The sequence below is a fragment of the Notamacropus eugenii genome, chromosome 1, assembly GCF_028372415.1.
Source record: "Notamacropus eugenii isolate mMacEug1 chromosome 1, mMacEug1.pri_v2, whole genome shotgun sequence".
Taxonomy (NCBI): Eukaryota; Metazoa; Chordata; class Mammalia; order Diprotodontia; family Macropodidae; genus Notamacropus; species Notamacropus eugenii.
This window is the reverse complement of record NC_092872.1, coordinates 624,789,122-624,814,830: the sequence shown is the minus strand read 5'-3', so window position 1 is coordinate 624,814,830 and position 25,709 is coordinate 624,789,122.

The window sequence follows — 25,709 nt, the reverse complement described above, 5'->3', positions numbered from 1 at the left end:
AGCATAAATAGGGCCGTACAGGGGAGAAAAGTGCTGTCTTCATCTAAGTCAAAGAAGAAAAATTTTCAAAAATATCCCTGCTACCATTCTGTTCAATTTGATAAAGATTGAAGTACAAGGTTCAGAGTAAGATCCTGGAGATACAGAGGCAAAGCTGATGCAATCCGTGGCCTCAAGGACTTTGTAACCTCCTGGAGAGAAATAACATGTATACTAAGATAGTAATTCAGGGGGAGAAAGTCAGGAAACTGGGGGGATCAGGAAAGGCCTCCTAGAGGAGGCAGAACCAGCTATGAGCTTTCATGGGATTCTGTTGAACCCAGGTAAGGAAGTTATACATAAGAAATATGGACATTTATTGGGCAGAGCAGTAATATGATCACTGAGTTTAAGGGAAATCACTTTTTCAGCAACAGGGAGAACAGATTGGGGTGGGAAAAGCCTTGAGACAGGGAAACCAATTAGGAGGGTATATAATAGTCTAGGGCAGAGTAAATGATGATCTGAACAAAGATGATGGCTAAATAAGAGGAAGAATGGTCAGATGTGAAAGAATAAGGTAGTGACATGGTTAGAATTATGTTTTAGCAACATCAACTTGGCAGCTATGGGAAGGAGAGATTGTAGATAGAAGAGACCTAAAGCAGGGACACCAAGTGAGGATGAGCAACACTGTTGTGTGATTACTAAGCTGGCTCATTACTGTGGACATTTCAGACTGCATGCAAAAGTGTTGGAAGTGAACAGCAGGTGAGTCTTTCAGTAGCTTGGCTGAAGTGGTCTGCCATTTCTTTCTACAACCCTTAGCATTTGTTCTATGGGGTCCCAGATGCTAATGCTCTGAGAGAGTCCATGTGGCATTCTTCCTCTTATGCCTGAACAAAGGCATATGAATCTGCAGTCAAGTCTTGCACAGAATGCTTGAATAGAATAAATCAAATAAGTGATGATGATGTGTCCTACAGATTTATCCTCTATCCATGGAGTTGATCCTTGTGACATAATTCAATTTGGTGTCTCCTGAAAATGTTATGTTCTCTCTTTCTTTGATAGATAGCCCAGGTACCATCTTCTACTAAAAAATCTACCTTAATTTCCCTCAACTACTAGGGTTTTATTTCAAATACTTCTTTGTACTTAATAATGTTATATATATTTATATTCACTTGATATTTGTGATATAATATATATATACTCACATATGTATATATATATATATATATATAAGCATATATGTGTTATGTATGTGCTTACTATATCCTTCATTAGCCTTCTGAGAAGGAACTGTTCATATATTTATATGTACATATTTATATGGGGTAGCTAGGTATCACAATGGATAGAGTGCCAGGCCTGGAGTCAGGAAGATTCATCTTTATGATTTCAAATCTGGCTTCAGACACTTACCAGCTTTGCGACCCTCAGCAAGTCATTTAACCCTGTTTGCTTCAGTTTTCTCATCTGCAAAATAAACTGGAGAAGAAAATGACAAATCATGCTAATACTTTGCCAAGAAAACTCCAAATGGGGTCATAAAGAGTCAGACAAGATTCAAACAACTGAATAACAATAATATGTACATACCTGTGAACACACATGTGAACATATGTACATATATGGGTACACACATAATATGCATGTGTATACATAATTGGCCTGTGTACTTCTTAGTATGGCATATTTAATATACAAATAGCATATAAGCTCATTGTGGATAGAAGTTGCTTCATTTATTAAAATCTTTGTATATGTATCTATAGCATGCAGCACAGTACCTGGCACATGGTATGCTCTAAATGCACGTTGACTGATTAATTGATAAAATGACATGTACAGATTTTCACCAGGCCATCCTTTAAGCTATTTCTAGACTCAAGGGGCCTTAGAGCACATGTTCTGCTGGCAGAGCCTTCAAAAACTCAGTGATGTTCCACATAATGATGAAACATCAGAATAAGATCTGGGGAAAGGACTTGGGAATACAAGGTAACAACAGCAATAAGTTCTAAGGAAAGACCTTTTATAGAACAAAGAAAATTATGAGTCAGAATGAGGTGATTACTTTCTCTCATCAGAACACATGTATCTCTTCCACAAGTTAATCTTTCTCCTATTCACAGTTTTTTGAAACTAAATCACATCCATGTTAGCATTGAGTATAGTCCGCCCACGATGCAATTGCCTATTCCCTAGACCACCTGTTTGGGATGAGTCATCTTTCAGAGTACATGTCTAATCTTTTTTTCTTGATGATTCTTAGTTGTAAGACAGGAGAGAATAAGAAAAAAGGAAGGAAAGAAAGGAAGGAAGGAAGGAAGGAAGGAAGGAAGGAAGGAAGGAAGGAAGGAAGGAAGGGAGGGAGGGAGGAAGGAAGGAAGGAAGGAAGGAAGGAAGGAAGGAAGGAAGGAAGGAAGGAAGGAAGGAAGGAAGAGAAAGAAAGAAAGAAAGAAAGAAAGAAAGAAGCAGAAAGAAAGAAAGAAAGAAAGAAAGAAACAGAAAGAAAGAAAGAAAGGAGAAAGGGAGGGAGGAAGGAAGAAAGAAGGAAAGAAAAAAAGAAAGAAAGAAAGAAAGAAAAAGAAAGAAAGAAAGAAAGAGAAAGAAAGAAAGAAAGAAAGAAAGAAAGAAAGAAAGAAAGGGAGGGAGGAAGGAAGGAAGGAAGAAAGAAAGAAAGGAGAAAGGGAGGGAGGAAGGAAGGAAGGAAGAAAAAAGAAAGAAAGAAAATCATAGGAACTCAGACAAATCTGTGAGATGGGATCTTTGTTTTGTCCAAAGTAGCTGCACTGTCAATCCATAGGGTGCCCAGAAACGGTCAGGAAACAGAATTGAAATAAGTGGCCCATCTCCATGTTGCCAAGGAAAAACTTAGGCTATTTCAAAAACATGAGCTATTTGAAGACTGAAAGCAGTAGTCGGGGTGGGATGGGTAGAGGGGGGACACTACTAAGGGGAAAGGAAAAGGGAAGTCCTGCAGATAAATCATTTCAATTCAATAATTTTTTTTTTTTATTTAACCCCTATTATGAAGAAGGAACCATGCTAGGCAATGAGAACACAAAGATACAAAAAGGAAACTATACCTGCCCTCAAGATTTTACACAATAATGGAGAAAAACGTTGAAAAATGTGTCAATATAATTAAATATAAAATAATTTGAAGGGGAATACACTAACAATTTGGGGGATTGGGAAAAATGGCTATTATTGGTTAGGCAGTACTTGGTGTAAGCCTTGAAGAAAAAATAAGAATTCTTAAAGTCAGAGACGAAGAACTGAATTCTAGACATTGAGGAAAACTGGGAACTGAATTCTAACTTATTTTTTTGAATGGAGGACAGGCTGTGTGAATGCAAAAGAAAAGAGCATGACTACTAGTAGCCCAGTTTGGTGTGATGGCAAGCAAAATAGGATCTGTATAATTAGTATAATCGAGTGCCTCTGATTGAATCTTGCCCTTATCAACCGAGAGTCATTACTGGGAGTAAAGCATAGAAACAAAAGTTACTTTTACTAGAAACAATATATATATATATATATATATATATATTTGTATTCTTAATTATTTTAATGTGATTAAAGATTTTCCCCACCCATTAATGGGCTTGCCCATTAAGGGGAGTTTGATTAGGGAAGATGTGTAGGAAGGCTCACATCTTTTGTTAACAGGTTCTCAAGGCTTGTGATACCCTCTGACTCTAAAAAATATATAAATACTCTAAGAGTGAGGTTTTACTTTGGGGCTTAGTTTTTGGAAGAAATTTTGTGTGCCAGATTAGACTCTAGAAAACCATTAATCAGCCCCCCCTGGCTTTGAAAACCCAGATGTCAGTGCTTCCCTCTCTGGTAACTATGATCAGGCAGTTGGATCAGTCTGTTGATCTGTCAGACATTTGGAAGCATGTCTGTTAATCTTTGATTTCTCTGTATTCTCTGAAGTTCAGGGTGCTGACTTCTCCCCTGCACTAAGTGAATGATACATATGCTGGATTAAAGTGATTGTTGACCCCCTCAAAAGTTGCCTTTTCTTTTATAAATGCAGATCTAAGAACGTGTGATAGCAGTGCCCCCCCTTTTATGTTGGGGTGCTTACTCATACATTTGGCTAGAATATGAAGTCCATGACAAAAGGTACTATAGAAGCATCTTTGGTGCATTTGGAAGCTTGCAGGTATTGCAGCCAGAGGTCTTGCTCCTATCACATCTCAGCTGCTCAGTAATTGTGTGACCTTGGGCAAATCACTTAGTCTCTCTGATGCTCAGTTTCCTCATATGTAAAATGTTCGGGCTGGACCAGATAACTTCTAAGTTCTATTCCAGTTTTAAATCTACAAAAAAAAAAAATCATTCTATGAAATAAACCTAGAAAGGCAAGTAGAATCTAGATTCTGAAAGGACTTAAATGCTGCGGTGAAGAGTTCGCTTTTTATCATTTTGTCCTAGAGGTAGATACCTAATGCTATTGGCCAGGGGAGGGACATGATCAGATGTGTTTTTGTACTATGTGGAATATAGATTGGAGAGACAAGGGAAAAGAAGCATTATGAAAACAAGGAGAACAATGAGAGGGAATTATGTGTTAGATTTGAAAGTATAAAACTTGAGTTCAAATTTTAGTGCTGGTACTCATTATTTAATCTTATGGGCTCTCATTTTCCTCATCAGTAAAAAGAGGGGTTTGGACTTGAAAGCATGTGAGAGCCATTCTGCCTTCAGATATATAGTAACGTTCTTGACAAAAAGGGATTAGAGCTAATTATTATTAATAATGATAATGACAATAATAGCTAGTATCTTTGTAGAGCTCTAAGGTTTGCAAAGTACTTTAGAAATCCTATCACATTTTATCATCACAATAACCCTGGAGGGAGTTGCTATTACTATCCCCACTTTAGAAATGATGAAACTGAGATAGAGGCTAAGTGACTGGTAAGTGTCTGAGGCCTTTGAACTCAAGTCTTCCTGACTGCAGTCTCTCTATCTGCCACCAAGAAAGTGACTGTATGAGTGAAAAGTAAGTTGTAAGAGATGTTGTAGAAGTAGAATCAGCAAAACATGGCTCCTGACTGAATGCAGAGGGTAAGAGGGAAGTCAAGACTGTTTCTAAGATTAAAAACCTAGGTGAACGACAAACCACATAATACCATAGAGAGGTTCGAAGGAGAGAAAAAGACAGGCAGATACAGAGAAAGAGAAAGACAGAGACATAGAGACCGAGAGAAAAGAAATTATTTCAGCTAAATTGATCCACAAAGGCAACATCCATGACAGAACTGGCTATTTCTGGTCTTTCTTCCCTCTCCATCTGTAGACAATAATGGAATAATTGCTGAACCACTAGGTATCTGCCTCCAATTAATTCAGGGGCAAGTCCAACGCTGATTTGTAAAATAATGGATTCTGTGCCCGGGAGAATGGATCTGAGTCAAAATGAAATCCATTTTGGTTCAGAAGTTCTTTGTAAATGAGCCCTTGAATGACAATAATCAAAAAGTGGGGATGCCTTGGTAGAAAATGGAGTCAAAATGCAGGCATAGCTCATTCGCAAAATACACATGTTTCTTATAAATTATCTACAAATGGAAGTCCTGCAAACCAACTTGTCCAGTGATTTCCTTCTGCAAACAATAGCTGTATTTTAATAAAAATAAAATGTGGAGCTCAGTCACTCATATAAAAAAAAAATCACATTTACAAATGAATCAAACCCAGTAAGACCATATATTTAATTTTCTGGTACACTAAATACATTATCAAGTAAAAATACAATAAAGGCACTTGGAGTAATCCAGAAATATTATTAGGTTGTGGCAGTGGTGGTTGATGTTATTGCTTTTTTTTTTCTTTTTTTAGGGCAATGACAAAGAAAGCCAAGGTCCTTCTATCTTTCTGAGCCCTTTACATTCATACTATCCATTTATCTCTATCCATTATCTTTCAGTGCTCTAGTGGCTCTAAGACAGCAACAACATGGGAATCACTTCCAGTGATGCTCATTGAAACCCATCCCTGCTTGTTCATACTTTGTATCTCCATTTCCTCTCTTCTATCTGCCAAAGCCAAACCAGCCCCCAAGATAAGGGCCTTCCCTACAGCCCTTGACATTGTAGGACTAGTAATGAAGTAGGCAGGTAGCATCAAATAAGACTGAAATCAACAGGAATAAATATAAAGTCTTACACAAGTTAAAAAAAAAAAAAAAACAGATTCCTACAAAATGGTAGAGGCGTGACCAGATGGCCACTTATATGAAAAGATTGAGAGTTTCTAGTGGACTAGCCCTGCAACAGCAGCTATCCCTTACTCATTGGGAGAACAACCCATTCTTCACTTTCTTCAAGTATTTCTCCAGTGATATTGTTTACAGAGATTCACCTGTATAAGTTCCCATTTCAAGTCTACTCAGCTTGCTAATCATACCTCCCATTCAGCTTTTCATTTCCCTTGGAGAGAAGCTGGGTGTTCCTAAACTTTGTTTTTTTCAGAGAATTTACTACTCCATGACTTACAATCGTACAACATTATATAAAGAATGTGGCATTAAAAACATGGTTTTTGTTTCCAGGAAAAGCTTGGGACCTTTAAAAGACTCTATATTCCCAAAGCTATCATGGGATGCTATCCTTTTCCTATTCAATTCTGGACCATTATCCCTCTGCTGTATTTATCCAAAACATATGTGCTTGATGGACTAGCTCTATGAACAGTCAATCCAACTGTATGTTATATTCTGGATAATAGGAATTTTCATTCATTTGTTTGTTTGTTTTTCCTATGTGAATAATCAAGTCAAATTCTTTGGAGAGATTTTGGATTTCATTTAGGAGGCTCTGAATTGTTCTGGGGCCTGATGCCATCAACACAATGTCATTCACAAAGATGAGCATCTGGAGGACTTTGCCAACCATAGGAAATCTCTTTTTCATTTGGACTCTGCACTGGATCCTCTCCATTTTCACTGGCACACCATTTTGGTGAGCATATGTCTCCTTTTATGTCTCACTTGATATTAATTATCAGAGAAGTGCTTTGGGGAACTTTGCTGCAATATAGTACAATGGAACTAGATTAGGAGTCACTGATCCTAGGTTCAAGTCTTGTATCTGTAATTTATTACTTAGATGTCCTTTGTCAAGTCACTTTCCCTCTTCATAGCTCAGCATTATCATCCTTGAAATATTGTATTAAATAACCTCTAAGGTGTTTTCCATTTGTAAATCTTTTTATTCCAATATAAATATTTTCTTTTAAAGCTCAAAATTCTCAACTATTCCTTTTCCAGTAATTTATCTTGTCCGAGATGGCTCAATTTATCTTTTTGCAGATTCAAATAGCACTATTATGAGCTATAAATTTATTTATTTAGTTTTTTATTGTTGTTGCTCAGTTATGTCTGACTCTCATTGACCTCATTTGGAATTTTCTTTGCAAAGATACTGAAGTGGTTTGCCATTTCCTTAGAAGAAACTGAGGCAAACAGGGCTAAATGACTCCTCAGAGTCATACAACTAGTGAGTGTCTGAGGCCAGATTTGAACTCAGGAAGATAAGTCTCCCTGATTCCAGACCCAGCACACTATCGACTGTGCTACCTAACTGCCCCGTTTATTTAATAACCTTAGAAAATTCCTGAATTTGTCTTAAGATAAGGCATATGCTTCTAAAGCGTTTGAAAGATAGACTTAAATAATTTTAATGTTTTTCTAGAGTTACTTTCTAGAAAGCAGATATTGCCTTAAGCTATATATCCTGAATGACAATGTTGAAAGAGTGTTACATGAAGAGACAGAGGATAAATATTTGAATTCTGCCCCTAGAACCTATCATTTGTATAATGTAAGACAAGTCACTTAACCTGATGAAGCCTCAGTTCCTTCTTTAATAATATGAAGGATTTGGACATGGTTATTTCTAAAATCCCTTCCCTCTCTAGATTTTGTATTACGATCCTTACTGTCTCCATGAAGTTATATCAGGCATAATTAATTTGTGCTTAAAATATTCTGGATGTTATCTATCTATAGCTCTCATTTATGTATCATATTATGGATACAAAGCACTTTATGTACATAATTTCAGTTGATCCCCATGACAATCCTATTTGGTAGGTATCATTGTCTCCATATTACAAATATGGTACACAAGGCTCAAAAAGGTAAGGTGATTCTCTAAAAATCAAAGTGTAATCATTAATGCTATGGTATCAAATTGGGAAGAGGTCTCTAATGGAATGCCCCAGGGAGCCATAATTTGCCTTCTACTGTTTAACATTTCTTTTGAAGATCTGGATAAATACATAAGTGGCATTAAATTTGAAGATGATACAAAGACAGGAAGGAAAGGTGACCCACTCATATTATAGGATATAATTCATGATTCAGGATAGAACTATGTGTTGATTTGAAAAGGATGAAATATATAAGGGACACATATAAAGCTTTACATTTAGGTTCAACCAAAAAAGTCTCTATGAATTCAAAATAGGTAAAGGATGGTTAGAAGTCAGTTTATCTAAAACAGATTAGTGCTTTTTAGTGGAGAATATACCAATAGTCTGAACATGATGTCCAAGAAAGGCAGTATGACTACACTACAGAGAAGTAAGAATATGCAGGAATAGGTAGTTAATAATTCTACTATGCTCTCCCTTGGTCAGAACATACCTGAACTGTTATATACCATGAAAGATATTGATCAGTTTGAATCTGTCCAGGAGAAAGTAAGTGAAATGGGGAAGGATTTTAAGTCCATATGAAGTTCTATTATCTGGAAGGAACTGGGGTGTGGAGTGGGTTGCTTATGCCACTTTCTACCACAGTCAATACAAATCTATTCATCCTTTCTCAAGCCTCACCCTCTCAGCTGAGGATGTCATTTCATACTTCACTGAAAAAAAATTGAGGTCATTCTCTGAAAGCTCATCCTTCTCTTATTCTCCTCATCTCATATCATATCTCTCTGATCCTACAAAACAACAACAAAAAACACCTTCACTTGATTTTATCATCCATGATGATTATAATACTTCAATATTTACAATCTTCTTGTTTAAATCCTTGAGAAAGTCATCTACACTAGCTGCCTCTATTTCCTCTCCTCTCACCTGATACTAAACTCCCTATAATCTGGCTTCTAACCCCTTAATTCATATAAAATTGTTCTTTCCAAAGTCATCCAATTATCTCTTAATTGCTAACACTAAGATTTTCTCAGTCCTCATGCTTTTTGACCTCTCCACTGCCTTCGACCCTGCTGCTTGACTTCATCTCCTATGTACTCTTTTTTTCCCTAGTTTTTTTGTGTGTTATATGACACTGCTCTCTCCTGGATCTCTTCCTACTTTAATGATCACTTTTCCTCAGGTTCCTTTCCTGGATCTTTTTACACTTATAAACCTTGGATATAACCTAAGGTTCTCGTCTTCTCTGTCTATATTATCTCACTTAATGCTTTCATCAGTCTTCAAGAGTTCAGTTTTCATCTCTATACAGATGATTTCCAGACCATATATTCAATTTTAACTTCTTAAACTCCAGTCTTGCATCATCAATTACCTTTGGACATCTCAAACTAGGGGTGATGTATGTATCCCAAACCCAACATGTCTAAAACAGAACTCGTGATCTTTGCCCTCAAATCCTCTCCTCCAAATTTCCCTGTCACCTTCAACATCACTACCATCCTCCAAGTCCAGGCTTACACTTCAGTGTCATCTTCTACTGCTTTCTTACAATCATTCCACATATCTAATCTATTGCCAAGTCATTTTTACATTTGAAGACTGGTCTTATTTAGTTTCTTCTCTTCCCTAACTAGGAAGTATTATATATTTCAGTGTGTATGTGTGTGACCAGTTAACCCTTCATCAGAGGTTGTTGCAGTTTTTTTTTCCCATAACATCAATACTATGCATCCTTTTCTCTTTACTCACATAACTACCACTTCTGGTTCTAGCTCTTATCCCTTCATGCTAAACAATTCTTCTGATTGTTCTTCTGACTTGTCTCTTTCCATTCCAATTCATCTCTACCCAGATACCAAAGTGGTTTTCCCAAAGCATATGCCTGATCATGTCACATCCCTACTCAAAAAACTCTAGTGGCTCCGAATTAGCTCCAAGATAAAATATAAAATCCTCTATTTGGGCTTTTAAAACCTTTTATAGTCAGTTCCTTCCTACTTTTATTTTTCTTATGCTTTATTCCTCCATCACTTACTCTGTGATTCAGTTACACTGACCTACTTACTGTTCCTTGAACACAATAATCTATTTCCTGATTCCATACTTTTTCCCTGGTTATAGTCCATGCTTCAAATTCTTTCCAGTCTGATATCAGCATCCTCTCTTCCCTTACTTCTTTCAAATTGCAGCTCAAAACTCATATTTTAAAGGAATCTGTTCCTGGTTGTCACTCCCCTCCCCTCCAAGACAAATCCCTTGAAGATTACATCTATTTTATTAAAAAATCTTATTTATACATAAGCATGATGTTTTGCTCATTACAATTTGAGCTCCATTAGGTCAAGGGTCAAAGTATTTGCGTTTCTCTGTATTTCTAGAGCTTTGCTTTATACCTGGCACGAAGTAATTACTTAATAAATGCTTGCTAAGTGGAGAAGTTGACAGTCATCTTTGAGTATTTTAAGAGCTGCCAAGTAGAAGAGAGATTACTATTACTCTGCTTGGCCCTAGAAGACAGAAGTGCTTAATAGATATATTTGTTTTATTGAGGACAAAATGAAATCAATGTATTCCTCACTAATTATATAATATTGGCAACCAGAACCAATCACTTTTATAATCCAGACAGAGCCTGATCAGCTGATAAAATGTGAGAATCCAAGGAGATTAAAGGGAGGGTCATCCCTGGTAGCACATTTACCCATTCCTTTCTGGGCCATCTGTTTGGAAGTATCCTAAAAACAACTTGATAGTAGCAATGCCTTGTCACTGGAACACAGGCAATAACAAAGTTACTAATAGCATCCCTTAGGAAATCAACTTCTTCCCTGGGAAACATGATCTGGTGTTTCCCAAAACAGATAATCACTTGCAATCAAGCTCTCTCCCCATCATATGCCATATTCTGGATAAGCTTTTCTCTTCCTATCATTTTCCCTCTTCCACCTTCTCTCTGAACAGACTGAAACCTGTTATTCTCATATGGCCTCATAAAACAGTATCTAACTAGACCCTTTGTCATGGTTTGCCAATATTGTTGTCAATGCATAGGGAATATTAATACCTGAGACACAGAGAATCTCTTTATTGCACATGGTTTCTTTTGCACTGTCAGTACACCCATTAGTCTGCAAACTCCAGACTTCTCACATACCAGTTATTTCACTCAAAATTCCAGGAGCTATCAAGTTCTCAACAATCCATATACATGCATACATGTGTGTATATACATATATATGCATATATATACACACACACATATATATACATATATGTGTGTATAGACAGATAGATGATAGATAGATAGATAGATAGATAGACAGACAGACAGACAGACAGACAGACAGACAGACAGACAGACAGATAGATAGATAGATAGATAGATAGATAGATAGATAGATAGATAGATAGATAGATAGACATTGATATTCCCTTGGCTCCATTGATATCTCCTTACTGAAATTCATTTATCCTCTAAATGTTCTATTTACTTTTTTTCTCTCATAAACCCATTAAGGCCCTCTCAAGCACATGTTCTTACATCTCATTTATAACTCCCATCTCCATGTCCACACATGAAATCTTTTACCAGAAGGTTTGCTGCAAGGGCTCAAGGTCATTTACCATGAATCTGAATACTACTCACCTACTCTATGTATTACTATCCTCTGGAATCAAGTAAAACAAAATCTAGGGAAATCAGCATTTGGATTTGGATTCCACAGACACTGGTTCAAACCACAGTTGGTAATTTTGATCAAGTCATTTAACCTCTGTTAGCCTCAGATTCCTCATGTGTAAAAATGAAGCAGTTTGATGATAGGTAATCTCTGAAGAAACATCCATCTCTAAATCTAAGAATAGCCCTTCAGGTAGATGAAGACAGCTGTCAAGTTGCCCCAAGTGTCCACTAACTGAGCTAAACATTTCCTTTTCTTTGAATTCAGGATTCTTAACCTTTTTGGCTATCATCAACCTTTAGACATTCTGATGAAACCTAGAATAATATTTTTAAATAATTGAAAGAAATGATAAATTTCAGTTAGAGGTTAGTGAAAATAAACATGTATCTTTCCCCATCCAACTTCAGACCTCTGAAATCTATCTATAGACACCTACAGAGTCCATGGCCTCAGGTTAAAAGCCTTTGTTTTAATTGATTCTTATGTCACATAGTCCTGGATCTCCTATTCTGGGTACTATTTGCCCTATATATTCTAGCTTGTGAATGTAATTCCTAAATATGGCTACTATAATTGAATACAGTTACCTGATATGAACTGACCAGGATATGGTATTAGGCAGGCATATTGCATTGCTAAATCAAGCAAAGCCTATGGTCTATTAAAGATTCCTAATCTTTTTTACTCAAAATGTTGCCTAGGTACATTTTCCCTATCGTGTACTTACATAGTTCCCTTTTTGGCCAAAATGAAGACTTTATACTTGGTGGCTTCTACATTCCACCTTCAATGGACTAATGTTATCATGAATTTTTCAAAAGATCATAGATTATAACTAAACAATCAAATTTCATCCTTACCCTAAAATGTTCTTTCAGTACTCTTTTTAAAAATTATTTTGTTTGTTTTCAGTGTTCTTCAATCACTTCCATACATCTTAGATTTTTCCCCTCCCTACCCCCCTTCCTCCCTACCTCCCCACTCCCTCCCTGAGATGGCATACAGTTTTATACATGTTCTACACATACATTCCTATTAAATACATTTTCACCTTAGTCATGTTGCATAGAAGAATTAAAATGAATGGGAGAATCATAAAACAAACCAAAACATAATACAAAAAAAATGATCTGCTTCATTCTGCAATCAAATTCCATAGTTCTTTCCCTGGATGTGGAAGGCATTTTGCCTTAAGACATCATTGGGAATTATTTAAGTCCTTGCATTGCAATGAAGTACTAAGTCTACCAGAAAAATTCCTCGCATACTGGTTATTGCTGTGTATAAAGTTCTCTTGGTTCTGCTCCTTTCACTCAGTATCGGTTCATATAAGTCTTTCCAGGTCTCTCTGAAGTCTTCCTGTTCATCATTTCTTATAGCACAATAGTATTCCACTATACATTCATATACAACAATTTATTCAGCTATTCCCCAATTGATGGGTATCCAGTTTTTGGCCACCACAAAGAGAGATGCTATAAATATTTTTGTACATGTGGGACTCTTTCCCATTTTTATGATCTCTTGGGGATACAGTCCTAGAAGTGGTATTGCTGGGTCAAACGGTATGCACGTTTTTGTAGCCCTTTGGGCATAGTTCCAAATTACTCTCCAAAATGGTTGAATCAGCTCACAACTCCACCAACAATGAATTAGTGTTCCAACTCTCCCACATCTTCTCCAACATTTATCATCTTCCTCGTTTGTCATGTTAGCCAATCTTTCTTTCAATACTCTTAAAGGAAGTTCATTTGGTGTATCAGTAACCACCTCAACATACACAGGGAGGCTTGTTATCACAGGTTCTTTGATCTGCTTCTCTGAAAGGAAAGGCCACTTTTGAGGGATGAATAACCACTTTAATAAAGCACAGGTATCAGAGAAAATCAAATCAAAAGGTACTTGAGACCCTCCTACAAAACAACTCTCCTAATCAAGCTTCCCTCAATAGGCAGGTCCATCAATGGGTGGGGAAGATCTTCTTTAATCACATTTAAATGGAGGCATTATACTTCTCGATTATACTAAAACAAAACCAACAAAAGATCCTCATTTGATTGCCATCACATCCGATCCTATTCATTTTGAGCTCTTTGAGGGTAGCTAGGTACTCTCTTATGTGCTCAAATATCTTGGGTTTCTTTCAGCTTCCTGTTTACTCTTTTTTTTCCTTTGGCATAGAGAGTTGAAGAAAAATAAGTATTGAATAGTTTTACATTCCCTCCTCTATCTGTTCACATTCTCCCATTCACCAGTAGCATTGGTCATAGGTCCCATTCCTTCTTCATGCATGTCTTGTCCACAGCATAGATTAATTTTTAAAGGAAAAAAAGTAACTTTAATATAATTCTAGGTTTCTGTTATTTGAGCTTTAGCACTAGTGACATTATTGTTACAAGATCATGGCAGGTTTTATAATTCTTCTTCCATTATCTGCCCTTGCTTCTATCCTCTATTCTCATCTTTTAAAAATTTACATTGGTTGATGAATTATTTGTGCGTGGACATGAGCATCCTTGACAGCTACCCTCTTTCTTCTTTATTTGAATCTTTTCTTTTTGTGTCTCTGAATTTTATCCTTCAACCATTCCTCTACCCTCTTGGTTCAACCTCCCTTGTGGCATTTGAAGCCATGCAATCCTACCTGTCCTTTCTTTGACCTTTTTTGAGTTCTATTCTTCTAAAATCAAGCGTAAATGTCAATCTATACTTAATTTTCTGTCTTTTTTTTTTTTAAGCAGGTAATTGGTGCCACAATGGATAGTGTTGATTCTGGAGTCAGGAAGACCTCAGTTCAAATCCTACCTCTACAGACACTTCCTAACTCTGTAACTTTGGGCAAGTCATTTAATCACTTTCTGCCTCAGTTTAATCAACTGTCAAATGGGGATAAAAATAGACCTTTATAAATCAAGGTAAGCAGGATGCACTTGTATTAGTAAGTACTCTGATATACATGGAGGGGGAAGGGGGGAATTATGATCACAAGTTCTTAAATATGCATTCATAAAAGGAAAGATAACTTTTGAGGGGGTCAACAATCACTTGAATTACATTCAATATACAGAAAAATATAGCCAAAGAGATAAATACCCACAGACAGGGCTCTTACTGCCTGAATCAAAGCAATATTGTCATACAATTTACATACATCCTTGGATCAAGAGAGCCTTCACATCTGAGCTGTCATAGAGTCTCAATATACAGCCACTCAGAATCTCAGTCAGGTAATCATAAGATCCTTCTCATAAACAAACCCCCAAAGTAAAATATTAACCTCCCAGTCTATATAAGGAAGACTCAGCTCCTGATTGGCTCAGTCAACAGGCATGAAACCCACGTGACTCAGCACAGCTGGGAACCATCAAGGTTCAAAGGGGACTGAACACTCAGGTGCGCACAATCTAGCCTGAGCCTGCCAAGCAACTCCAAACAAACAAATCCCACCACCTTGCTGCCATGGCACTCAAATAAGAGACAGAAAGATTAAACAGCCAATAGGTAAAGAAATTAACTCAGATTATTCCAAATTATTCACTGGAAGATAAAATACTGAAGCTTAAGTACCTTGGCAGCTTAAGGAGAAGACAGGACTAACTGTGATGTTGGGAAAGATTGAAAGCAGAAGATGGGATGGATAGTGTGTCATGGAAGCAATAAACGTGAGTTTGGATAGACTTGGAGATGGTGGAGGATGGAAGGGCCTGATTTGCTGTGGTTCAAGGAGTCATGAAGAGTCAGATAAGATGGAATGATAGAACAATTACAATAGTCCCTCCTTCTCATGGTTGTTATGAGGATCAAATAGCACTATTTTTAAAATGCATAGCATAGTCCCAGTGCATAATAGGTGCTTAATAAATTATTTATTTCTTTCATTTTACTGATGAAGAAACTGAGGCACAGAAAGGTTAAATGATTTGCCCAGGGTCACATGCCAATAAATATCTGAACCAAGATTTGATCTGTGGTCTTCCTGACTCCAAGTCCAGCATTCTATCTATCCACTGTGCAACTTTTAGCTTGAGTCAGACACCATGAAGAGCAGTGGGTGTAGCATTCAAAGACTAACAATAGGCACTGCCATTGATACACAGAAACCAGTATCCAAGAAGAGTGGCAATGGGAAATCCTCTACTCTAATTATCTGTACCCAGATATGCAAAGCATGAGTCCTAAACAAGATGAGTTAGTAGTCCCAGTGCAAGAAGGCAGATTGGATCTTTTGTGAATCCCTGAGACTTAGTGGAAGAAAATTCATGTTTGGAATACAGCTTTGAAAGGAAACAAATAGAGTAATAACTGATATTTATGTAGCCTTCCTAGGGTTGAAAGCTTTGATATAAGCTACCTCATTTTATTGTTTAAAAAAAACCCTGTGAAACATGTTCTACACATTAGCTCCATTTTATACCTGGGGAAACCAGGACTAGGAGAAGTTAATCATTCACATAGCTTTTAAGGGTCAAAAGTATAATTTGAACAAATGTCTTTCCTAGCAGTCTTACAACTAAACCATGACACTTTTTAATAGTTGAAAGGGGGGAATAATTGTATATTAAACATGCTCATTGAATGAAACCAACAAACCAGAGAAGGGAGGCATGCTGGAAAGCATTTGGGTGATGATCCGGAGGCAGAAACAAAAACCATACTGTTATGGGAATATACTGCTATTTATATATATGGTTATGGGAATATACTATAGATCATTTGAATAACAGAAGGAAATGTATTAGGAATTAAGGAAAGATTAGAAACTGGGCACAAAGTCATGATGTTGTGATTAGGGACTTCTATAATGTGCACATGTTTTGGAGCTCTGTCTCTGTCAAACACATACAAGTTCTTTGACCTACTTTAATGATTCTTTCATTCTCTAAAAGATGGATGAAGGGATGAGAGACTTGATTCTTGAACTAGACCTACCACTCTATCCAACGCACCATCCAACTGTCCCTACAACAGGATGAATAACGCCACCTTCACAGGGTTGTTGTGAGGACCAAATGAGATAAGATATACAGAGTGCTTTATAAACCTTAAAACACTATACAAATGCACAAAACATAGATTTTTATAAGTTTCTGTGTGTTTATATGTATATATACACTCATGTACACATATGTACATATATGGATGTATATACATATATATCCATGTGTATATATACACACATACATTTTACACCACTTCTCTGCCTCCTTTCCCTCTCTATATACGTATGTATGTATATGTATGTATATGTGTGCATATCAATAGGCTCCTCGATTTAATCCACCAGTGTACTACCAACTACTTATTTTCTGAGCATCTAACATGTCCTGGACTATGTCAGAGGTAGACTGGAGATAGAAACAGAATAAACTGGCAAAAAACAAAAAAGTTGGTAATATTGAACTTGAAGGCTCCCTAGACACAGACACATGAAACAACTAGAGAATAATATTTAATAAAATGAAAAACTAAGTTTTATAGACCATTAGAACAATAATGTTTAGAATAATAAGGTGTTAAGTATACAATGCAGACAATGAGCGCAATTAGAGTTTCAAAAAAGAAAGATCAGAGCCAAGATAGTGGAGTGAAAGCATGGACTCAACCTGTGCTTATCCACAAATCTCTCAGATATTGGCGGGGTGCTTAGGTACATGTGTTTGGGCCCCAATTCTAAAATCACATTTCTCTTTAAAAGTCACATTTCTCCCTAGCATCCAAACACTATCTCAGGCAGTTTCTCCCCAGCCCGAGGACATAGTCTGCCCCAGCAACAACTGTTATCTCCCTTCCTGATACAGCAGCTAGTTGCACCTGTAGAACTTATCAGTCTGAACCAGCTTTGTACTTACTGAACGGGATGTGGACTGGATCATAACAACATTTACTACTCACTGACCAATCGTATGTATCCTAGACTTAGACATACATATACTCCCTTACATTTATCTTGTCTAACAAGACATTGATGAGAGAAGCCTGATTTCCCTGGTCAGCTTTGACAGTTGGCTAACTTAGTGACATTTCATTCCTAAAATCAGACCTCCATGTAGCGGCCTCGTGGGATATTTCCTGATGAATTTTGGGTAAAATATCTGCTCAGTATATATCAAAAGTGAATGTTTAAGAACTAACCACTCCTTAACCATTCCCTAATTCTACCACAAAACACCTAGTTAGCATATTTGGCACATTTTTCCTATAGAATTCCTATACAGAATCCTATATAAACTTTACCTGTACCCCTCTAAGGTTTCAGGTTCCCTAAAAATTTTTGCCCACTGAAAAGCATAATAAATCTTTACCTTGACCTCAGCAATGTTTGAGTCTATGAATTAATCTCCAAGCAGTCCACATCTGGACCTGGTTACAGGGAGTTTCTGTAAACACTGCTAGTTCGCCCCCCCCCTCCCCCCGCCCTCATCAATACCTCTAAGAAATGAATATGAATGAATTTTAGAGTAGTAGAATCCACTGAGACACTCTGGCAGATATCCAGCACAGGACAACCTGAAAGATCAACAAGAAGGATCTGTTACACCTGGTTGGGGGAGGGAAGAGCAAGAGGAGGCCCCAGCACAGACCTGGCCATAGTAGAACAGAAACAGCCCCAGGTGAGCTGAATCTCCAGCTGCAGTTCAGATTCCCAAACCACTCAGTACAGAATAGGAATTCAGCAGAACTGGGTGAGGGACAAGCACAGCGCCCACAGCAGCAGCTGCAGCCACTCCTGTGATGCCCACAGACTAAATGTTTGAAAGTGCCTACTTGAACTTCCAGGAGCTAAGATGGTGGAGTAAACTGTAAGTGCTCTCACCCTCCCTGATTAATCTTGAAAAGCCCAGAGAATATTGCCCCTGGAAAAATCTTGGAATAATAGAGCCAACAGAAGTGGTAAATAGTCTTAGCTCCAGAAGCTAGGGAGACCATGAGTCCCTCATGCTGTGGCCGAAAAGAACCAGTGCAGGACCAGAAGCATCCCAGCAAGCCCCACCTGAGCATACCAGCAGGAGATCTTAAGGCCAAGGAGGGGTGGAGCTGGTAAGCACCAACACCAGGACCCCAGGTGTCCCTTAGCACAGCCAGGGGAATTGAACAGATACAGTGCAGACAGGTTAACGCAGCCCCAGGGTAGGAGATGCCCATCAGCCAGACCATCTTTCCTCCATATCTCACACCTTGAGCTTAAGTGCATCCCCTGGGGAAACTCAAACTTCACCTGGCCTCTGCCTTGGCACATACCAGCCAGCTCAGCACCAGATAAGCTGTAGCATTGTACAGCTTCTAGTTGAAAGAACCAGAGGCTGCAGAACACAAAGCAAATAAGCAGAACCCTAGTTCCCAACACAAGAAATGTGAGACACAGCCCCTGTGCCCCACAAGCAGAGATACACTTTAAAAGCCAGGAAAAAGGCAATTAGCAAGAAGCAAATTAGAAAACCAAAGCCCACAGAATCTTCTTATGGGGACAGGGAAGAACAAAATAAGAATTCAGAAGAGGACAGCATTGACACTGTACTCATGCATGAAACCTCAAAAGGGAATATGAACTGGTCTCAATCCCAAAGAGCATTCTTGGAAGATCTCAAGAAGGATTTTAAAAGCCGAATTAAAGAGGTAGAAGAAAATTAACCCACGATTTTAAAAATATATTCAGCTCCAAAAAGGAAAGATCAAGAATAATAAAAAGCCCCCTCCTGCAAAATCTTATAAGAATCTGGAAGTAACCCCAGCTTGACCAGCAAAATGTGATTAAGTTGTAGGAATGATAAAAATTATGCTATTTTTCTTTTTTTTCTAAAAAGACATATATACCCACACACATACGTATATAGACATATCTTTATGCACATATACTTCTGTATACACACCCACACACATATGTAATTTGTGCTTGTATACATAACTATATAGGGTGCAGAAGGGATACCTGATGGGAGAGAAGGTGATGACCCAAAATTAGATATTAAAAGTCCTCCATGATGACTTTTAGGGTGAAGTGGTAGGACCTGAAGAAGATGACTGGAGAATTGACATAATTTTGGAAGAATTTAGGATTTTGAGTTGATGTGTGGAAGCAGAAATATATCAGAGAACCAAGAAAACTGGAAGATCCTAACAGGGTATTTTGTACTTAGAATGCAGGTGATTCTACATCTAGCAAATTCTATGAACATGGCCTCTAGGAACTTTGGACTGAAAGCCAGAAGATTTGCACTGTAATCTTAGGTTTGCCACAGAATTACTGTGTAACCTTGGAAAAGTCACTTAATCTGTTTCCATCTCTATAAGTCAAGGAGACTAGAATGAACAGATAACATCTTTTCCCTTTTAACAATATTCAAAGATTCTATGAATTGGGATTTAGTTGGCCACGGAGAGAAAAGCTCAACTTCAAGTATACAGTTGGCCCAGGATTCCAGACTAAAATGGCCCTCTAAGAATGAGAAAATATTCACATTGGATTGGACCTCTGAGGTTATCTTAAATAGTCTATTTTAGAGGAAACTGAGATCCAGAGAGAAGTAGCTTGCTTCCAGTCACATATTGGTAGAACAAGATGTAAAACCAATGTCTTTTGACTTCCCAGTATCATACTTGTATGTGCATGTATTTATATGTGTATATGACATGTATGTGACTGTTGTATGGCAAGTGTACCATATGTGTATGTATGTGGGTAGAGAAACATAGACATACAAGACATTATATACCATGCTATGTATGCCCAGCTCATCTCTCTCCTGAGTTCAACTGCCACACTGCCAATAACATGCTGGATATTTCAAATAATGTCCCAAATACAGCTCGAATTCAACATGTCCAAAACATGACATCATTTTCCTCCCCTCTCCCAAAGTCACCATGATTTTTATAGTCTCCAGAGCTCATTATTTTGGCATCATCCTCACCTCCTCACTTATTCTTATTCCCATACCCCACTGATATCCAACCAGTTACCAAATCTTACTTTTTCTATGTCCACAATCTTTTTTATATTTGAGCTTTTCTCTCTAATTATATAATCACAGTCATAGGTCAGGGCCTCATTACCTCTCATCTAGACTACTGAAATGGTCTTCCATTCATCTTAGAGGAGGCATAATTAAACCATTTGTGTGCTAATGTTATTGGGATTTTAATGATACAAGTTAAGATGAATCAATATTGACATGGAAACCAAGAATGCTATTGTGATCCTAAGAATCTATGAGGTATTCAGGGAGGACTAGCACCTCTGGTTCAAGGGGCTTGTCTACTCCTTTTTCAGACTTCTCAGCCAACTTTGGTGTCCACTCTCACCCAACACTCACAGTGGCTACTGCCCGGTAAATTATCTTGGCAGAAAGGCTAAACCAGGTTAAAGGAAATTGAAAGGAACCTGTCGGTGAGTTAAGGAGATATCTACCCCAAGAATGCAAAGACTTTTTCCACAGGAATGGGTAGAAGAGAAAAATTTGTCCTAATGCCAATGAAGGCAACTGAAGCAGGTGCTGTGGAGCACGTAGAGTACAGTCAGACATCAAACATGCCAAGGTCTGCATCCCAGAACATCGTCGGTTGCCCTGACTTTTATCTTGCCACTGAATTTTAATTATTCTGGAGAAAGGGAGGCTGACAAATTTGTGCAACTCTGCCTCACTTAAATCTAATTCATGCTTGAATCAAAATATCGTCTAATGATGTCAATGGCCCCTTCAAAATAAAGGACAAAGAGTGACATCATACCTGGAGAGCAAGAGCCGAAGGTTTTGAGCACAGGATCACAGAATCACAAAAAAAAGCGTTCACAAAAAGAATGACCTGTAATCCTTATTCACCTGCAAAACCAGAGGGAAATGGAGGTGTTAGGAATGTGCTCATGATTATCTAAGGGGTTGTTTTGCATGTATATGTCATGTGTTTTCCTGGAGAGACTGAAAGGATTCTTAAGGTTTAATTCATCATTTAGGCACCACTACAATTAGTCTCAGTGGATGTGCAAAATATAATCATAGTTCTTAGAGAAAATCTCAGGCTGGTGATGACTGTTATGGTAATTTGGTAACTAATATAGTGAAGGAGGGAATCTGCTTTGATACTTGGTTTCCAGGTAAGAGCGCAGCAGATGCCAAGCAGGCAAATCACCTAAAGATACAAGCACATTTGTATACAGTACCATCTTTAAGCACTGAGTGACAGAGAGGTGGAGAAATGACTATGCAGGCTAGAGCAACCCAGGATAGACGCTGGCAGAGGATTAAAGCCTCCTTTTTCCTTGGTCTCCTTTTTTTCTCAAAGATACAGTTACCTCTTCTAAGAATCCAGTGTCAGAGAAAGATTCTAGTTTGACATAGTAGACAACTGAAATAGATCAGTTATTGCCTCATCAGTCACCAAACTAATCACTTTTGAACTATTTGTTTGTTATAGTGCAGCTCATGAACATTCACACAGACTACCTAGGCTGGGAAAAGGAGGTCTCAATGCTAAAATGACCAAAGTAAGACCATAAAGATGTACCAGCAACCCTCAGGACCAGTTCGACACTAATTCCCCTGAGAAAAAGTATCCACCAAAATCTGCACATAGCATGGTTTGCTTCCTATACTTCTCCTTTCTATCATCTAGATCTAATTATATATATATATATATATATATATATATATATATATATATATATATACACACACACACACACACACACACACACACACACATATGTATATATGCATGTATCTAGGTATATACACATATGTGTATACATACATATGGTATCCTTGTTATTAATTACATAGCAAAATGTTATTTTTTTACAAAAGAAACTATGTGAATCACAGAACTGGAGTTGGAAGTGTCCTCAGAGTTCTCATCTAGTCCAAATGCTAAATGAACAGGAGTTAGAGGTATCTTTTCAATAGTAGAAAGAGATTTGTTGGAAGTCAAAAGGTGAGTAAAATCAACCACTTAGTTTACTCATCTGTTTCATAAAAATATTGGACTAGATGGCCCCTAGGGTTCCTGCTAGCCCTATATCTTTGATTCCATATTCCTCAAATCTTCTAGAACATGCTCAGCAAGTGGTTATATAGACTTCACTTGATGACTTCCAATGATATGGAACTAACAGTCTAGGCACACATCTCATTCTACTTTGAAAAATTTAATTATTGTTTTTTTTTCCTCATATCTATCCTAAATCTACCTTTCTAAATTACCCCCATCTTTTTTTCTAGTTCTTTACTCTAAGGTCAAGCAAAACAAGTCTAATTCTTTTTCCATATGATAACCTTTCAAATACAGTAGGGAAAACAATTATCATGGTCAAGTCGTCTCATCTCCTAAAGTAACATGCTTAGTTCCCCCAAAGGATGCTTATGTGCCATGGTTTACAATTCTTTCACCAGTATGTCCATGTAACTTTGAGTATTATTGAACATCTTGGTCCTAAAATAGAATACTATGAATGAACATGGCATTCCAGATGGTGCTATGACATTTTGTTTCCTGTGATCTTCTCTCTCTTATTTGGTCACAAACTCTTCTGCTATCCATGGATATGACAGGAATTTTTTTTCCACGTTCCCCTGCTATGCTTTAAGACTTACTGATGTACGTATTTGCCTAATTAATTACCCATTATCTTGGTACACAATGTGAGATGTTTGTCAGTGCCTAATTTCTGCCAGATTATTTTTCCAGTTTTCTTAGTAGTTTTTGTCAAATAGTGAACTCTTGCTCCAAATTCTGGGTTACCATAGTCATTTGCTATCACCACAAATCATGTACCAAATCTAATCCACTAATCAAACTCTCTATTTGTAACCAAGGGTGAGATTGCATAAGTGATTATGATTTTGTTGAATAGTATGAGATCTGGTAATACTAAGTCATTTTCATTCACTTTTTTATTGATTCCCTTGATTTTCTGGAGTGTTTATTATTCTTAATATGATATTGTTTTACTAGCTTTATAAAATAATTATGATATCATTTTACTAGCTTTATAAAATAATTATTTGGTAATTTGATTGGTTGTCATTGAATAAGTAGGTTAATTTGGATAGTATTCTCATTTTTATTATATTGGATTGGCCTACTCATGAACAGTTAATATTTCTCCAATTGTTTAGACCTGTCTTCATTTGTGTGAAGAGTGTTCTTGGTTGTATTTTGGAAGGTAGACTACCAAGTATTTCATACTCTCTATAGTTATTTTAAATAGAATTTTTCTTTTTACCTCTTCCTGCTGGATATTATTTGTAAAATGTAGAAATATTCATGATTTATTTATATCCTGTAACTTTTCTAAAGTTAATTATTTCAAATAGTTCTTTAGTTGATTTTCTAGAATTTCCTAAGTATACCTCTGTTATCTGCAGAAAAGTGATAGTCTTCTTTCTTTATTACCTATTCTTATTGCTTTAATTTACTTTTCTTGTCATTGCTATACCAAGCATTTCTAGGACATTAAATAATAATGGTGATGATGGACATCTTTGTTTCATTTCTGATCTTACTGAGATGGTTTTCAGTGTATGTACATTACAAATAATTCTTGTTCTTGGTTTTAGAAAAAAATATTAATTACTATTTCAAGAAAAGCTCCATTTGTCCCTATTCTTCTTAGAAATTTTAAATAGGAATGGATATTGTATTTGGCAAAAGATTTTTCTGCATTTATTGATATAATCAAATGATTTTTTGCTCTTTTTGTTACTGATATGGTCAATATAGCTTTCCTAATACTGAACCATTCCTTCATTCCCACTATAAATTCAAGTTGATCTTAGTGTAGTATGATCTTTGTGATATATTGGTATAATATCTTTGCTAGTATTTTAATTTTTTGCATTAATATTAATTGGGGTAAATTGGTCCATAGTTTTATTTTGCTTTCCCTGGTTTCAAAATCATATTTGTTTTATTTTGCTCTCCCTGGTATCAAAATCATGTTTGTGTCATAGAACGAAATAGGAAGGCCTCCTTCTTTACTTATTTTTTCAAACAGTTTATATAGCATTGAAAGTAATTTTTCTTTAAATATTTTGTAGAATTCACTTGTAAATCCATCTGGTCCTGTGGCTTTTTTTAAGGAGCTCACTTCTGGCTAGTTCAATTTCTTTTCCACGATTGGTTTATTTAAATATTCTGTTTCTTCTGTTAATCCAAACACTTTACCTGTTTGTAAATGTTTATTGCGTTTAGATTGTCAATTTTATTGGCATGAAATTGGACAAAATAGTTCCTAATAATTTTCTTTACTTTTATCTTCTTTAGTAGTGCATTCACTCTTTTTATTTTTGATACTGGTAATTTGGTTTTTTCTTTCTTTTTTCGAAACTAGATTAAATAATGTAAAACAACTTAATGATTTTTCCCATAAAACCAGTTTCTAATTACATTCATTAGCTCAATTTTTTAACTTTAAATTTTATTGTTCTCTCCTCTGAGTTTTATTATTTCTATTTTGGTGTTTAATTGGGTAATGTTGTTAGCTTTTTTTAGTTGCACTCCCAATTTATTGATCTACTCTTTCTCCCTTTGATGGATGTAAATATTTAGACACAAATTTTCTCCTAAGCACAACTTTATCTGCGTCTCACAAATTTTGGTATGTTGTCTCACTCTCATTTTAATGAAACCATTGATTATTTTTATGGTATGTTCTTTAATATTAGATTATTTAGTTTCCAATTCATTTTTAGTCTATGCTTCCAAGACTTTTTTTTTTTAATGCAATGCATTATGGTCTGAAAAGGATGGTTTAGTATTTCTGCTTTTATGAATTTGATTGTGATGTTTTTATGCCCCTATACATTGCCATTTTTTATGAAAGTGCCAAGTACAGGTAAGAAATATCCATTTTTCCAC